This window comes from Hetaerina americana, unplaced genomic scaffold (genome assembly GCF_022747635.1).
Source record: "Hetaerina americana unplaced genomic scaffold, ioHetAmer1.1.p SCAF_111, whole genome shotgun sequence".
Taxonomy (NCBI): Eukaryota; Metazoa; Arthropoda; class Insecta; order Odonata; family Calopterygidae; genus Hetaerina; species Hetaerina americana.
Window position 1 is genome coordinate 258,744 of NW_027286193.1, and position 9,833 is coordinate 268,576.

The 9,833-nt window shown below is 33.5% G+C and overlaps 1 long non-coding RNA gene across 1 annotated transcript; it reads right to left on the reverse strand.

The window, feature by feature from the left end:
- Positions 1-457: 457 nt before the first annotated feature.
- On the reverse strand, positions 458-6,282 carry LOC139701272 (uncharacterized). The gene is made up of 3 exons (XR_011703938.1): positions 6,250-6,282; positions 5,049-5,162; positions 458-563 (listed from the first exon to the last, which is right to left on the reverse strand). It is a non-coding gene; the product is annotated as an uncharacterized lncRNA (long non-coding RNA).
- Positions 6,283-9,833: the final 3,551 nt, after the last annotated feature.

A 9,833-nucleotide genomic window follows, 5' to 3' on the forward strand; every position in this document is an offset into this window, starting at 1 on the left:
GAGCTAAACTCAGCCTTTCACGCTATGTTTAGATCTTACTTGGGGAAAAACATAACATATTGAAAGTGAAAATGGTTGTTTTGGGTTATTTCATTTATAATTCCTAACTGATTATATTTAAAATCAGAATAATCAAGCAAACAAAGAAATGGCTTGAAAACACAGCAAGATTATTAAAAGATCTAGTCTGAGTAGCTTAATAAATAATATTAAATATGTTCGTAAATAATTGCAAATAAGAGATGACAATATTATCATCTTTTTGCAATTTATCATACTGTTTTAAATGGCCTTTAAGTTATTTTAAATAAAATTCTATAAAGTTAACTCAGTCTTTCCAAAATGCATTAATGGTACTGCAAGGGTTAATCAACAATAGTTGTATTACACCAGAAAGTAGCAAAAGTGAAGTGACAGCAGAGTCCTTAGCTTTCCTTACCTTGTTCATGCAACACCTCCCCTTCCAGTCTTACTTCCATCTGAGGAATTTCAGTATCACAATCTTCCTTAATGTTTACTTCCTCCTCAGAGAGCATACTTATTTCTGCATCTTCCAAATTATCCTGCAAGATCAAAGAAAAAAAATTACAGATTTTCAGGATATCCATGAAAAATGTTTGAAAAACATGTAATATTTAAATTAAGATAAAAAAATTGTTAACGTGTACGCATTATATCAATATAATAAATAATATTTTAGCTGATAGCTCTTGAAAAAAATAAATTTTTTTCTTCAAACAATTTACTTGCATTGGTTAGGATAAAAGGATTGATGTATGCAGAGAGTATGAAATACTTGTTGTGAAGTTGTCAGCCTGTTCAGTTGAGAAATTCCTCTTGAGACTTGGCCTCAGCCATATTGAAGAGATATTAAGAACCCATCAATTAAGGCTGTACACTTTGCGAACTAGTGCTAACTTCATATGCATTATAATTATGTTTAGGTAATTACCAGTTAAGGTAGGTTATGGATGGACATCTTTTGTGACTGCTAAGAAAAAAAAGTCCAGTGACATACTTTACATTAAGCCCCCCTTCATCTCTGAGTACTTTTACCTCTACTTGGTAAATGATTAGCCTTCTGTTTATCCTATCCATTCCTATTTTCTGCATTTTACTCTAGTTCATCCCAATTCAACCTAACAAACGAGCTTTTGAAATCAAGTAGTAGTATTCAGGGAAGGCAACCAACAGCCAAGGTTATTTGCACCATAGGGGATGGATGGGAAAGGTTGAAGGGTGGAGAGAAACCCAGCATTGGCATTAGCCAACTCATTATGAAAGGTGCCAAGGGGTATGCAGCTTAACATCCCATCTGACGGATGCATACTCACTCAATTGCCCTCCACAAATCTCAAGCTGGGATTGAGATACCTCTAAAAATATTCTACACTGCCAGGATTTGAACGCGGGCCCTCTGGGTAGGAAGCCAGTACATTAGTCCCCAAACCATCTCGATCCTCTTTTGAAATCAACAAAACAGATAAGTACATACTGATTTTAATATAAATTCTTCTCAATTAATGTTCGCATTAGTTGTTACTAAACTAGACTAAAAATCCTCTACATATTTTTTCCTTGACTATCCTTTTATCGACAAATCCAAAGAACCACTTTAGATGTGCAGTATTTCAAATTTATTGTTCCGTAGTCCTGATATGACCTTTACCTTGTTTGGAAAGGAATTAAAACTTATCATACAAACTTTTCTGGCCAGATTCCTTCCTCTACACTATTACAAATCAGTCCATATACTCTTCCTCCAAAATTTCCCAAAACCTTTTAGCATTTCTGCAAACATATTGTCTACCCCTACTGTCTTATTTAACTTAATCTGCTTTATAACCCTTCTATGTCCTCATTGAGTATGGCTAGACCTAGGCTATCTTCTTCACAGTCATCTTACCTTTCTATGTATAAACTTTTTTTAAACAGTTTTACACAATATTCCTTTCAATTCTCTTAGATATTTTCTATGTCAGCTATAATCTTAGTCAACTCATCTCTAATTGCTAGCATACATCTTTCCTTCTTACTATCTGGTAGCGATTTAAACCTTGCTGAATAATACCCTAATTTTGTCCAGAATTATATATATCATATCCTTGTATAATCCTGAGAACCCTCATTCTATATGCTACCAAAAATTACCAGGAATTAATAGGCCACCACATTTAACCCATAGCCAATTCAAACCCTTCTTTGATGCAAAATTTGTACAACTTTCTGGAACATTGACACTCAATCCGAATTCCTTAGAGCATGACAATTCTCAAAGCCACAGTATACATTGCATTCCCTAAAGAATGAAAGCTTAGAAGCCATGAACTTTAAGCCTACAACCACAACAAACCTCATCCATTTATTTCCTCTTCCAACTGACCCAACCAGTCTTCATCCAAAATTCTTTCAAATTTAAGGACAAATTATGTCTGCAAAACAAGGGAGATTCGAAAAGTAGGGTCCCTTATTTTTTTTCATGAAAAATGAAATTTATTCTCAATGTTGCAAACATCTTTGGAAAGGTTGAGCATTTAGCTATTTTTCTACATTGTCGTCTTGATAATCAATCACTTTTTGCATCCTTTTGGGCAGCTCTTAATACCAGAATCATACCTTTCTCCTGCTGCATCAGGAAGCCAACTGCTGACCGCTTCCCCAATATAAATTCATTGCCATTTAGTGAAAGATTATGTTGAGAGTTGTAAAGACATCAAAAACATGCTAAAAAGTGCAGGTTGTTGTTAGATGCTAGGAAAATTTCCTAGATTAGAAGCCATCAGGGTGGCTGAAGTTGCCAGAATCAACGGTGGCCTTAACTGACAAGTTTGCCAACAATAGCCTGGAAATTATTCTTTATGCGATTGAAAAGGCCTTAATGAATACTTAATGAACACTTTTCTGTGCAGAATATTGTGTCAAAGGTTCTTGGTTGCATCAACTTGTCTCATCAAAGGAGTGTGTTTACATCATGACAATACATGTGAACATGGCTTCACATCAAATGACCAGCCTACTTCAACTGGTCATTTGATGTGAAGATAGATGAATGAAGGTTTCATGAATGAATTTGGCAGGAATATCATCAAATAACCTCTTTAAAGCCTGGACATTGCCCCCAGTGATAACCTCTTGTTTTCTGTTTTCCAAACATGCCTTTGAGGACAGAAGTTCAAGGTAGACGAGGAAGTGCAAGAAGCAGATGTCAGTTAACTTAATGTTGCGGAATGAGAAAGGTATGACTCAAGTATTTAAAAGTGGCTTACATAGATGAAAAATATGAGTGATTGTCAAGGTAACTCTAAATGCTTAGGCTTTCCTATGACATACAGAAATTTGAGAATAAATATGATATTCATTATAAAAAAATATAATATCTTACCTTCAAAATTTCCCTTGTAAAATGTGGTACAATAGACCCTTACAATAGAATTTTAACCCTTCAGTCTGAATGAAACAGACCAACAATCACCAGTAAATTTATTTCAACTGGGGCCACCTATCACAAACAAAATTCTTCATCCCTTTCTCATTCAGTCTGTGGCTTCTGTTCCTACAAGAACACTACCCTCCAATAAAAATAATGGGACCAGCTACTTGATTGTCTCAGAAAAAATGGGTACCCTGAAAAACTGCTGAATAATTAAATTCTCAAACCTTAACCTAATAAACTCCTCTCCTTCATCCAAACTGCCTGAAAAGTCCCAACCTGATAAACAGTTCTTTATCCAAAAACCATAAAATTAAATAACCTATGAACTTTTCTCAATTACTCATAAGATTCAGTGCACTAAAGTTTTATTGCTACATTGTCCCTCTATTTTAAATGCCCATAAAACTGGTGGGACATTTGCATCTTCAAGTCCACCTGCAAGTAGCCCCATCACTTCTAAGCACAGTCAGCAAATGCAACTGCACGTACTGCATTTTTTCAGACCCTTTAACTTGCATCCTATCAAATTGCGACCCAACACCACCTGCAGCACAAAAAACATTATATTTGAATCTACAGTAACTTCTGTCTAGCCTATTACATCAGTCAATGAAACATAACCCTTTCCCTTTTCATCATATCCAATACTATTGGTTATGATTGGTTACAATGACCTTCCCAAATCCACCAACCAGGGCCCCTTTGAATAGTAGAATATCTACTTAGATGTTTTTCCATCCCATATTAATTGTATCAGAACATTGCATCCAGCCCTATTAGCTGCAGAATAACAGAACACCTAAACAGCATCTCTACAAATCTGATTCACCCTTATAGTCTTTACATGGCACAAACTGTATTTCCTACTTAAAAATTGAGTAATCACTAGATTAATCTGTTTGAATACACCCCACCTTATTTGAATCACCTCCATGATCCTGACATCTCATTAAAGTCCTTACTTTGCAAAAGCTATGTATTTCCTGTTGTTGAAATTAAATCCTGCTTAAAAGGACACCATTAGAGGGATCTTTAAGTTTTATCAAAGAATTGTTCATTCAAATTCCTAATGACCTCCCCAAATCCACCTACCAGGGCACCTTCGAACCGTAGAACATCTGCTTAGAAGTTTTTTTCACCCCAAATAGAATTAAATCTATTTCAAGGCATTTTATCATGTATTATAAAAATTTAATTTTAAAAATTTAATTTTTAAAATTAATCCCAAGAATTTTTTCACAAACCTTGTACCTGCCATGCTACACAATAGTCATTACCTATCCTAACAGTTTACTTTGCTTCATAATCCTGGGCTCATCTCATCTCATCCTAAGAAATAAATCTCTACATTCAGCTAATTGAATACATGATTCATATCATAAGTGGCATTTTCATGCTTTTGCCATTTTATTTTAAAGGAGTTACATGTATGGACCATCGCAAAAATGCTATAAGGCTAAAAATATGTCTTGCTCATAAAGACCTATACCATTAACTTGGATAAATACCGTTACATTTATGGCATGATCAATAAACATCTGTTCTTCTCAAGGTAGTCATGATTTGAAAAATTAAGCTTTAGTCAATATGGCATAAATGCTTCAATTTACTCCACCTCAAGTAAAGTCCCTTCCTGAATATGAACATTGTGGTCCACTTCCTCCTTGCTCGCTGGAATTACAATAATCTCTGGTTCTTCAACATCCATCTTTTCCCTTTTCACTGTGATCTGTACATAATTGTTAAAAAGGTTGAAAAATATCAAAAAAATTAGACTAGCAGTGTAAAAATTGAAATTGAGTGCATGATCAACAATTTCTATTAAATGATAATGATTGCGATGCATGCAATTTTAAATTAAACAGCAAGGCTTTCATGCTAATACATTATGATTATGACATAACAGATTTCCAATTAAACATGTGGGCAGACACATACATACACATAGCTAGAAGAGCTAGATATCACAGCAAAAACAAATTAATAAGATAAATAATTGTAAAATCCAAAAACAGATGACCTGTTTGCCAATTTTAATATATAGGGAGTAGAATTATTTTAAGATGTGGATGAATAAAAATGAATTATATAATGTTATAATTGGACATACATGAAGAGAAACTTAAAATCTAAGACATTCCACAATGACTAAATGCAAATTCTTCTTTAATCAGGAATATTCAAAATTGTATGTTTTGACCATATGACCCTATAACTTATACGTTTTAAAAATTGAATGCTAGTCATTTTCTTGGCAAATTGTTTCCAAGGTTAAATAAAAAACTAACATTGAGTATATGTTTACATAAATGAAATATTTCTGTATACAAGTACATCTGTTAAAAACTAATACATTAATGAATCTGACAGAGTGGTAAACATACCAAAAACATAGGAATAACTTTGGCAATGCATTGTAAAAAACTGTATCGAAAATTAATTATTTTTAAAAAGTATACAAAATGAATGTTAAGATATGATGATGAAAACCACGAAAATTGTAATCAGAATAAAGCGCGTAATGGAAAATCAGACAAAGTAATCTTACCCATGCTCTTATAATAAAGTATAAGTGTAAGTATACAATTTTTTACCGTTCTGCATATCTAATGCATACAATATACGCAATTTTTTAGTCAATGCCCGTATTTGTCATTTTGTCATTAGACATTTAGGCATTTGTACTTTAGAGCGGAAATTCATTTAATAGAAACACGTTTATTAATGAATATACCTTACTTTCCCTAATGAATATTGTTATAACGAACATTGATCAGATTATTATACAATAAAGACATACGTTGAACAAAACTCACCTTGGAAGAACTAATATTTCTCTCTTCGTGTTTTTTTTCCGCTTGCCTCTCCAACATAAGACTGTTTTCATAGCATTGCTGCTTAAACATATAGAAATCGGTCAGTATTTTAAAGCACTGATAGCAAATAAACCACGGGTGGCTTCCATCCCTCACTACCTACGAAAACAAGATTATCAAGCTTTTAAACCCCACACATCTTCTCTCCAAAGGACTCTAATTATTAACATAGTAATGCAAAGGCATTTTTTGACATAAAACCGGGAACAACCAAAAACTTTGCGGTAAAATTGCGATAAAAGCGTCATGGTGAAAACATAAACATGCCATTGATTGGCTTACTTTCAATTCCAATAACTCTTCTATTGCTTCCCGCACCAACTGCTCAGCATCGTCGTTTTCACTAAAAATATTTGTCAACCGACCACCACTGCCAAGACATAATCTACACTTTAAACTTTCTTGTCGAGCCATCTTCGTAGCACTTAAGACTATCAATAATAAAAACTCGTTAGCAATAGATTCCAAAATGGCCGACTATATATCGATGGGTCGTTCGTTCTGAATCGATAACTAAGCGCGAGGCGGAGAGTCGATCTGGTTATATTTTGGCTCCAAGTGATCACCAAATTCAAAATTAATTTCCGCATCTTAAAATTATTTAAACTCTTAGTTAATTCAGTACTTTACTTTCTTATATTCAACAACCGACCGCGAATTTTTAATTGTAATCTGCAGAGTTTAGTTTCGGCTTTATCGCCCATCTTTATCGTTTGCAAGTTCTACCAATGATTTACGGAAGAACCTAATGCTAATTATACGACAACAACGTTCACAATTTACTTGAATTAGCCTAAAAAAATACTAAAACAACTCTAACAAACAACATAACAACATAACTTCCCAACATGGAACTTGCGTTTTGTTCTCAATCTGTCCATTTTATTTACGTTTCATCTTGTAAATCAATGGATTAATACGGGAAGAGTTGATTCGAATCTGGGTCAGAACATAGGAGCATATTTTGAGAATTATTAGACGTATCACGTAACAATGAGAGTGAAAATTGCATAAGCTTATTTTAAGATCTTAATTATCCGACTAACCATAACAAACAACGTTTTCTATTAACTTGACAACAATTCACATCGTTAGAATAAGATTAAGTTAGTCAAAGTCCCGTTCCAAAGGGGCGATGAATTATTTGGATGTTTATTCATGAAGCAACTGAATGAGAAATCGGGTACATGGAACTTGTAATATTTTGATTACACTCTATGTCTATTGCGCACAATAACTTTCGCTTGTATGGATGGTTATTCTTACATTTAGTAATCGCATGCAAAACCTATATGAATCTTTTGATCCGGATCTTCAAAATGATTCATCGGAACATATTAGAACTTTTTGGTTTTTTCGAATTGTATATGATATCAAAGAATGCCCGTCATCCCTCATTAACTAATGAAATTATATAAAACGGAATTATTTTTCCTCCCCTTAATGACTAGATTTCATGGAGATACCCCGACTTATTTGTAATCGGATTAAAATTCTTCACCTCCATATGAATTGAAACCATTGTAATTCAAGTGAACTTCTCAAATGAGTGTGACAGATGAAGAACGGAATGCAAGTGTCAAGCTGTTGAGTTGTTTACCTTGAGGTTTCGCCTGTTTTCATAAATTTTAGTTCTATTTCAAGTAAACTGTGACATATTGCCGAAATATTTTTGGTAAGATTGTCCAGTAAATCATTCAGAGTAGTCTAAAACTTTCATAATATTTGATAAAGCCGAATTTGAAGTGTGCAGATTGTGTTTAAACAGTCGTGGACTATAAATCAAAATTTTCGGCGAGAATAGTGAATTACAAATCATGCTGGAAAAGACTATAAAATATTTATAGATTTCAAAGTAAGTTAAGTTGTCTCGGTTCAGTGCTTAGATTATTATGTGTGTAAAAATCTTATGTGAAGTAGAAGGTAGTTTGTATGTCCCGTACACTGTTGTATAAAAGAATGGTGAAATTAAGGCCAGAGGATTTAGTGCGTTCTTTGGTGGATATCTGTTTATGAAATTTTATTGATTTCCAATCTGTGATATATTCCTTAGATACTATTCCCACCCACCTTCGTATAAACAAAGGTAGGTGTTCGTTATTATGGCAGTTCGATTAGATTTTTCCATTAGATCAAGATAATAATAGTATAATGGCTCTACGTAATAATCTTAAGATATTCTACCTCCCAGATTTTCCTATGCCCATTACTATTTTATAACTATTACAGCAGTTCATCAAGTGAGACTGATTTCATGAATATGACAAATATTCGCCTACGAACGCACGTATATTACATAAATATGTATGATCATAACCGAATATATTTAAATAAATTTACCTCAGGTTAATGAAATGAATAATATTAGCATGAAGTCATTAATCTATGTTGGAATATAGGTCAACATTTATCGAATTTCAGAAACGGGGACGTCAACTATCGAATAATTAATTTGACGTGCACTCAGAAAGAAACCGAATGAAAAAACGGCACAGTAGAATTTATAATATATTTGCATTATCCTAGGAATACGACGGCTAATAGATGCCTGTATTATTGGTTAATCCATGAATGTTTTCTTCGTAAACAATGCTTATTGTAAATCATTTGACACGGATCTTTGAAATGAAACAACGGAACAGCAATGATTTCATTCATTTATTTTTATGTGTATTCAAATGATTTCATTTTACTACAAAAGCCCATAAATATCTTAAGAAAGGCGGATTCCGATTATCCATGACTCAGCCTTGAATTAAATCTAAGTAATCGAGAGGAAGGTTTAAATATGTGTGATCTGGAATAAGATCCTCTCTTTCACACCAACCCATTCCTTTTCCATTCAAAATAAATAAGGAATTAAATGCAATTGACCAGCAGACGAGTTACGTATTTTGTGTGTTATTGCTATATTTAAAACTTTAAATGCTCTGTGAAGTAATGTGTGAAAAATTGCTGTTAACTTCTATAGTTGGTTTTTAGTTCAACTCTTCTGTAGACTTGAAAACGATCAGACTCTCCGATATAGCGGTACTTTAAGTCTGCAGGTCTGCAAGAAAGGCGGATTCCGATTATCCATGACTCAGCCTTGAATTAAATCTAAGTAATCGAGAGGAAGGTTTAAATATGTGTGATCTGGAATAAGATCCTCTCTTTCACACCAACCCATTCCTTTTCCATTCAAAATAAATAAGGAATTAAATGCAATTGACCAGCAGACGAGTTACGTATTTTGTGTGTTATTGCTATATTTAAAACTTTAAATGCTCTGTGAAGTAATGTGTGAAAAATTGCTGTTAACTTCCATAGTTGGTTTTTAGTTCAACTCTTCTGTAAACTTGAAAACGATCAGACTCTCCGATATAGCGGTACTTTAAGTCTGCAGGTTGTGTTGTAGTTGACGTTTTCATCGATGTTTTGGCGAGAAGACTAATTTACAATTCATGCTTGAAAAGAAAAAAGAGGATTTAGTAGATTATAAAGTAAGTTCAGAAGTCTATTTCGCTAGCTCTTTTAATTGTGTG